The sequence below is a fragment of the Octopus sinensis genome, linkage group LG8, assembly GCF_006345805.1.
Source record: "Octopus sinensis linkage group LG8, ASM634580v1, whole genome shotgun sequence".
Lineage (NCBI taxonomy): Eukaryota > Metazoa > Mollusca > Cephalopoda > Octopoda > Octopodidae > Octopus > Octopus sinensis.
In genome coordinates, this window is record NC_043004.1 from 61,133,712 (window position 1) to 61,142,704 (window position 8,993).

Below are 8,993 nucleotides of genomic sequence, written 5' to 3' on the forward strand. Positions count from 1 at the left end.
AGACCTCTTATTTTTCATGCATCTTCCGGAATATTCGAGCGGTTCCAAACAGTGCTGTTTTCTGCAAGTGCTCCACCCTTATTCCAGTCCTTATTTGTTCCACATACTTCTCGAGATTTTTGCTCACTCTTCCCAAGGCTCCGACAATTATTGGTACTACTGCTACCTTTTTCATCGACCACAACTGCTTAACCTCCCAAGCTAACCTGTTATATCTCTCGAAATTTCTTTCTTCCTTGTCGCATACCTTGTTATCAGTTGGTCATGCTATATCTATGATCCAGCATAGTTTACTTTCTTTGTCAATTAAGACTATGTCGGGCTTCCTATTCTCTATCTCATAATCGCACTGAATCATAAAATCCTTAGGATCTTGGCATTTTTATTTTCGACGATGCCTTCAGGTTTGTGGTTGTACAATGTTTTTTGCTCTGTCAAGTCTATACTTATTGCAGAGGGTCCAATGGACAAGCCTGGTTATATTGTCGTGGCGTCCCTTATATTCCTTCTGGGCTAGTAGCGTACATTGGCTGGTAATCATACGGTTTCACCGTTTTATCCAAATATTTTGCACTTACCACTTTCTGCTGTGTTGTCTATTCTGCATTTTATGTAGTTTATTCTTAGTACTTGTTCTTAGGCAGCACAGATTAGAGCCTCAGTTTCCGGTTTTAAATCCCTTTTAGTCATCCACAGCGATCTTTTTTCTCTGTCTGTCTTATCTCCAACATTCCTATGAAATTGACCATGCATTCTTTTCTTTATCCACCAATTTTCAGTTTCATTCGTTTTCAATTCCTTGTATAGTGCTTTCTCTTTGCAATCTTTCATCCTACAAAAACCTGACTTCTTACTTCTAATAATAGCGATTTTTACATACCATGCTATATAATTTTCTTCTGCTCTAATGCTGTGTTCGCATCCAATAAGTCCTCTTCCTCCTCTTTTTCTTGGAACATGCCATCTATCTGTGTCACTTTTTGAGTGGAGTGACCCATATCTAGATAGCAACATACTTGTCTTTCTGTCTAAGCTGTTTAGTTCGTCTGCTGTCCATGCGATTACCCCTGCTCCATATCTAAGGAGTGAAACCACCCAGACGTTGATAGCTTCGATCTTATTTCCGTCCATTTAATTTCAACTTAAGGCTCAGTCTCAATCTGCGCAAGTACTCCGCCTTAAATGTTCCTGTCATTTCTTTCTCCATCGATTTATCCATTTCCCAAACCCCCAAGTACTTATAGCTCATCGCTTCTATCTGCTTTATAACATCCCCCGACGGTATCGTTAGCCCATATATACATTGATTTTGCCTCTCTTCAAGACCACCACACTTTCTCAGTCAGAACTCCATTCCAATATCAGCACTGAAGATATATACCGTTTCAACGAGGGAACTGACTTGGCTTCATCTTTACCATAAAGTCTGAGGTTTACGCAAAGTTGCAGAATGTGTATGGAGAGGAGTGTATGAGCCGCACACAAGTGTACGAATGGTTCAGACAGTTCCAAAGATGGCCGAAAAAATGTCGATATTGATGAACGTTTTGGAAGAAACGTGACCAGCTGAATAGAGAAAGACAGATGTGCGCGCAGCTGTGAGGTCAAATCATTGAATCATCATCCGTGTGTTATCAGAGTAGTTTCAGATTAATTACGGTTCAGTTCAGTCTATTATGACTGAAGATTTGGCTATGAGGCGCGTGTCTGCCAAGCTTGTTCCAAAATTGCGTTCAGCTGACCAAAAAGACACTCGGATTTCAGTTACACAAAATCTCATTGATTGTGTCGAGAACGATGAAAGCTTTTTGAAAATTTTTCGTAGGCCTCTGAACAGACATCGCTAATCTTTTGGCAAAATTTGATACAGATTCTCAGCTCAAAATTACTTACACATGGTACTTCGAATCACTGCTGTAAACAGCGGAAGTGAGGTAGAATGCTAGATTTTAGTGCGCATGCACCAGATAGCTCAATTCCTATCTGTACCTAGCGGCTTTACTCTACATGCTCTAGCTTCATTACTATCGCAATAGTCCGGATACTTATTGATCAGCCCACGTATATACATATAAACACATATGCACACATATATTCATATATATATATATATATATATATATATATATATATAAAGGGGTTTGTATGATTGTGTATAGAGAGATATAATTCAAAGGAATTCCAACTCTGTTTTTATGTTTTATTTATATTCTTTATAATATTAATGTAGAATATAGAATATATAGGCGCAGGAGTGGCTGTGTGGTAAGTAGCTTGCTAACCAACCACACGGTTGCGGGTTCAGTCCCACTGCGTGGCATCTTGGGCAAGTGTCTTCTGCTATAGCCCCGGGCCGACCAATGCCTTGTGAGTGGATTTGGTAGACGGAAACTGAAAGAAGCCTGTCGTATATATGTATATATATGTATATGTGTGTGTGTTTGTGTGTCTGTTTTTGTCCCCCTAGCGTTGCTTGACAACCGATGCTGGTATGTTTACGTCCCCGTCACTTAGCGGTTCGGCAAAAAGAGACCGATAGAATAAGTACTAAAAGGTGGTGCTCCAGCATGGCCGCAGTCAAATGACTGAAACAAGTAAAAGAGTAAGAGTAAAGAGATATAGCATAAATAATATATATAGTAAAATGAAATGAAGTATTGATTGTCTTATTGAATAGATGAAATATTGAATATAAAATAGTATACTTTCTTGCCTTAAAACAGTCTTCAAGGTCCCAGGTTGTGACAGGAATACACTCACGCATGCATTTATGAACCAAATACCAGCACATACATGTGCGTACGCATATACGCAGACATACTCCACCCTATCTTCCCCACACACTGACACAAATGTATGCTTTCATCTACACACGCACACATGCACACATACTTGCACACATTCGAATACACATTCCTGCATCCTGATTAGATCTATGCATCTCTGCCACCTCATTAATTTTTGAAGCAGTAATTAATCTTTGGCTTATGTTATTATTAATATATATCTGCATTGTAAGGTTACATATATGAACTTGAATATCTGTTGTAAAGATATAGAAACGCATGTTTTTGGCTCATTAGATATGTTACTTTAGTTTAGAGGCTATGATCTAATACCTTTTACTTTGCATATTTTAGTGACTCACAGCTGTGTTCTAAAAGTATCATGTAGGAACATAGATAAGAATAACTGTGTGGATTTTTTGGTCTTTTTAGTGAATCGTCAATTACGGTTTTTGAAAAAGCTATACTCTAGTTACTTACTGTTGCGTTCTGAAAGCGTTACTATATATGAGTATATGTGTACACCTGTAGGTGTGGGTGGGTGCACGCGTGTATGTGTATATATATAAATATATATATATGTATGTAGGTGCCAACGTGTATGCATATGTATAAGTACATGTACTTATGGATGTGTGTATGTATAAGCATATATGTATGTGTGAGTGTATGTATGCATGTATGTATGTATATACGGACGTAGGGATGAGTAATTGACCATCGGTGATATCAATTTGAAACGAGTGACACTGTTTGCGAGCTGAGCTGCCCTAGTCTTCAGATGACTATAATGACAGACTTTTGGCGAGCTTGTCTTCCAACCATAACTTATATAAATTACGGCCGAAATCGACCATGTGGGCCGCTGGGCCAACGTCACTTCTGTAAGTGTATGCACGAGTGGGTGTGTGTGTGAATGCGTGCATACGCATCCCGACCTAAGCTAACTTGTTAAACAACCTTTCGTTGCCCTAGACATTCTAGAGTGCACACACACACACACACACACACACACACACACACACACACACATACACACACACATATATATATATTCTGTTGTGTCTGGGGAGAGTCATTTTCTTGGTGTGCCTTATAATGTAACACGCTCACCGTAAAATTTCCACTTTTTTCTTATTTTTATTTTCCTAACATTTTCGTTGCGTCTTGCAACCTTTTCAATAGTTTTGACTCTGTCCGTTATTTACACTGCGTTCCCTTTTGTTTCCTTGTGCGCATGTATGTGTGTCAGTGTGTGTATATATATGTATATGGTGATTCACAAAGATGCAGAAATGACGTTCTCCAAATGAATATAGTAAAGTAATCCAATGGTAGAAAGAAATCCACGAATTAGATACTCCAAAGTAGTCGAAAGGACGGGTTCCGTGTGAGCGTGCAATAAATAGTTATTTAAAAAACGCAGAAAAAGACACGAAAATATCTACAACGTCTGTACGTATCACATGTAACGTATCAATAAGACGCTCAGAGAAAGAAAAGAGTGGTTGATTTACGTTTCGATCATGTCTCTTTTCGGAAATAGGAGACATAGGAAATCCTAAAAATAGGAGGAAATAATCGCTAACAGTCCACGTGTAGTTAAAATTTTGAAATGACCATAAATGGGACAAAGACAAAGTAGTTTCTGGGACAGGAGAGGTTGAAGAATGGTTGGTATCTGTGTGCATGTATGTGTGGCAGTAACTGAGTGTATGTCTATGATAGCATGTGTATGTGTGGTGGTAACTGTGTGTATAATGAGGGTAGTGCAAGATCAGCGCCTATAGTGATAGGAATGTGTATGGGTGGGTGAGGCAGTTGGTGTGTATGCGTGTTTTAGCGTAAATGTGCGTAGATGGAATGGGCAATAATGTATTGAGGCAGTCTCCATGGTGTATGAGATGCAGTCTGATGCATTCTGAAGTGTCACTGTGTGGACGGGTGAGGGTGGCTGTGTGTGCACTGCGTGTCTGTGTTGCGTGTGGATGTGTGTGAGTGCGTGTGGATGTGTGTGAGTGCGTGTGCGTATGTGTGAGCATGTGTGTGTGTAAGTGCGTGTGTGCGCGCGGCTGTATGTGGTGTTTGTGATGGATGTGTATGTGGTGTGTGTGATGTATGTGCGGTGTGTGTGTGGTGTGTGTGGTGTTTGTGTTGCGTGTGCGTGGTATGTGTGGTGTGTGGTGTATGTGTGATGTATGTGGTGTGTGAGGTGTGTATGGTGCGTGGTGTGTGTGTGGTGTGTGTGTGTGTGGTGTGTCGTATGTATTGTGTGGTATAGGGACCGTTAGACAGACAGGCAGACAGATATATAGATGATAGATAGATATAGATATAGATAGATACAAATATACTTACATACATACATACATACATATGAAAGAAAGTGTACTTTTAGTTGCAGGTACAAATATTTACTAATAAGTTTACTCAATAGTTATAGATTTGTAAGCGCAGACAATGCCTACCTTCTTAGATCTACAGCTGGAGTTTGGCGAGTTGTTAAACAATTTTTTTATATGCTGCTATCTAGATGTGAATATTTGGGGGTCCATCGGTCATGTCATGGAATGTGCATAGTATATCCAGCGAGTAGTAACACTCCTTTCACTACAAGCGCCACGTCCTAGAAAAGACGTGACGCTAGAGTAACATAGCTGGATTTTTGTAAATAACAACGACAGTTTAGTGATATACTGAGATAAAAAAAAAAAATATTGGTCACAGGTTACTTAGTAGCTATTGTAACGAGCATGAGTACACGATATAAGTATCTCCTGATGAATATATTATCCAGTGTTAGTACACTAGGATATAATCTACATACAGGCTTAAAGGGAATATATGCATTGCAATTGTATTGGGTTGTCCGGAAAGTTTGTGCCGATTTATAATAGCTTACCTGTCGACTAATTTTAGAACATGGCTGAGTCCATAAAACAGGATTTGTCTACACCTCCATTTAGAACACAGTTTAAGCTACCTTTTCGAGGAAGAAGTTTTATGTTCCTATAACCGGTGTTAATTCTGTAACTCTCTAAAATGGAAGATAAGAAAGTTCATTTTCGGCACTTGATGATTTGGGAAGCAGACAAAAATTGCTGCAGCTCGGCTGGGATGTGTTACCCCACCCTCCATATTCACCAGATATTACTCCTTCGGATTTCCACTGATTCACGTCTGTGCAGAAAAGTTTTAATGGTAAAAATGTCAATTCCTTGGATGACGTAAAAAGATACATCGATGAATTCTTTGCCATGAAACCACCTCACTTCTGGGAAGAGGGTATTTTCAAGTTAAAGGAAAGATGGAGACGCATTGTGCGACAAAATGTTTCATATTTGGTTGATTAAAAAATGTAATGGCAAGTATTTATTGACCATTTTCTTTACTTTAAAAATCGGCATGAACTTCCCAGACAATCCAATACTTTGGCCATTCAGACATAATAGAGATAATTCAGTGTCATCAGTAGTACTACTTTGACGTTCCTTAACAAAGTATCTGATTCCTATGAAAGATACGGCAGTCCCTTCCAATATACAGATTGTCATTGCCGTAGAGTTTGTGATAATAATTTCCAGGTGAGTATAAGGAATCCCTCTCACAGATGATTGAGGCGATGCTCCTTTTAGTCACTGTTTCGCTAGACGAAGCGAGACAAAGAACTAGAATTTTCTGTCTCTTAATATGAAAGATCGCATGTAGCGTATAAATCACTTGAAATTACCTGTTGTTACACCCATTTTGTCTCCTGACACTATCAGATGAAGTAGGGGTGACACTATAAAAGACTCTACTTTGAGCTGCAGTGTCTATCCACTGGCGGTCAGTGAAATTTCTGCAGGTGCTGATAGAGATGCAGATTAAAACTTCGTAGATGAGCGTTTGTTTCGATTATAACGTGCAGCAATGGAAGCAATTTCTAAGAATAAGTAGATAAGCTTGTCTACGATATATATGTACACATACACACACACACTCACTCACCCACACACACACACACAGATGGAAAAGTAATCTGTATACCTTAGTTAACATGGATATACTAATAGAAATACAATCCAGCGGTATTCGTCTTGCGAAGACATCATATACAGACCAACTGAATCCATAGTCAGTTAACACTTCTCAAATCCTCTAAACGCAGATCATTGTCTAACGTGATTGCAACCTTGGCTCGGCTCTTGTTAATGCTTGGTTGTCGGAATTCAGCCACTGTTTCCTCTCCTTTATATTAACGTAAAAACATTATATATGTTTTCACACAGGTGAAAAATGAGGTAAATTTCTGTTTGTGTCCTAGACCAACTGAGTATCGAATGAAGAACCTAGCAGAGATAGAGGAGCGCTGGAATTCGTATCTTTCGTTCAAAATGTGAATCACATATTCACCAAGTTTCTGGACCTTCATCACTGGGGGATGAAGGGGAACAGTATCATGAGAGCATCCTTCGTGGATTGATGCGGTTCCATGTGGATGGCCGCGTTCAACAAATCCTTATTGAATTAAACATGTCGGCCGGAACATGGACGGGCTGTGGGATTCAGTTTCCTTTTTGAAGTTAAGAAAGCCATTTCTGTGCAGTTCGTTCGGTAAAATTGCCTCCTCTCTATGCAACATAGATGTCTCGTGCAGCTTTGGTAGGTTTGGAATCGTAATTGGATGCGAAGAGAAGAATGTGTTGAAAATACTAATTTTTCTGTGCTCGGCATTCCAACGACATATGTATGAAGAAATGTTAAATTTATTCACATCTCAAAAGTTATAAACAAAATTTGTAAAGGAAAAAGAGGGCTACAAATAAAAAGCAAAAGAAGTCATCACTAACAGAATAACATTTCCTGTATTAATTCAATTAACATTAGAAAAAGAAAAAGAGAATTTATGTGTAAATTCAATACACACACACACACACACACACACACACACACACACACAAACCTACCTACATACACAGATGCATGTGTGTGCGTCTGTATGTGTATGTGTACACCCAGAAGTATCCAGGCATACACACACAGATATTACTCCAATTGAAAAACATCAATTTAAAATTTCATTAAATATTAAGCATTTCAATACGCCGAATACGCTGATTGAATAAACTCGAATATAGAAAATTTTCCTTCAGTTACAAGAATTATAGTCGCAATCAGAAAATTTGTTTGAAGGAAAGTTATAACAAAAGCAATATATTTGACAACAAAAACAACAACAACAACAATTATAATCTTTATACTAAAAGCGCGCGGCCTGGAATTTTGGGAGCGTGTGCCGCTGGATTACATCAACCCAGTGCGTGACTGGTACTTATTTCATCTACCTCGAAAGGATGAAAGGCAAAATCAACGTCGGTAGAATTTGAACTAAGAACGTAAAGACGAAAGAAATGCTGCTAAGTATTTGGCCCAGCTTGTTAATGATTCTGGCAGCTCGCCAATTTTGATGAGGAAATCATAATAATAATAATAATAATAATAATGATAATAATAATAATAATAATAATAATAATAATAATAATAATAATAATAATAATAATAATAATGACTGCAGAATGTGTGGAGATGAACAAGAAACAATAAATCATATTATCTCTGGCTGCCCAATCCTGGCTAAGAAGGAATATATTCACAGACATGACAGAGTTGGAACCTACATACATTGGAAGCTATGCCAACATTATGGAATAACAACAGAAAAAAGATGGTATAGGCACACACCAGAAAAGGTCACAGAAAACGAGAAAGCAACAATACTCTGGGATATGCCGATACACACAGATAGAGAAATTAAGGCCAACATACCAGATATAGTTGTCAGAGATCATGAAGAAAAAAATGCTTTCTAATTGATGTATCAATACCGGCAGATGACAACGTGTCTCTAAAAGAAATGCAGAAACTTTCAAAATACAAAGACTTGGAAATAGAGGTAACCAGAATGTGGAATCTAAAAACAGAAACAATTCCTATCATAGTAGGTGCATTAGGCATGATAAAAAAATATTCAGACAAATACATAACAAAAACACCAGGACTTACAAACACATATAACATACAGAAAATTGCACTACTAGGCACTGCACACATCCTACGCAGAACACTTTCCATACAATAACCATCAGAGCATCACAACAAATCACAGCACATACCAATGTCACACAGAGCTGCGCTCGATAGTGAAAATAAAAATAAAACTACTGA

General features: G+C 38.3%; 1 long non-coding RNA gene across 1 annotated transcript in view; it reads left to right on the forward strand.

The window, feature by feature from the left end:
• Positions 1-1,991: 1,991 nt before the first annotated feature.
• The window catches only part of LOC118764560, a 12,438-nt gene continuing 5,436 nt past the window's right edge, over positions 1,992-8,993 (forward strand). The window contains exon 1 of the long non-coding RNA XR_005000380.1: positions 1,992-2,061. This is a non-coding gene — a long non-coding RNA (uncharacterized LOC118764560). The remainder of the gene's footprint in view (positions 2,062-8,993) is intronic.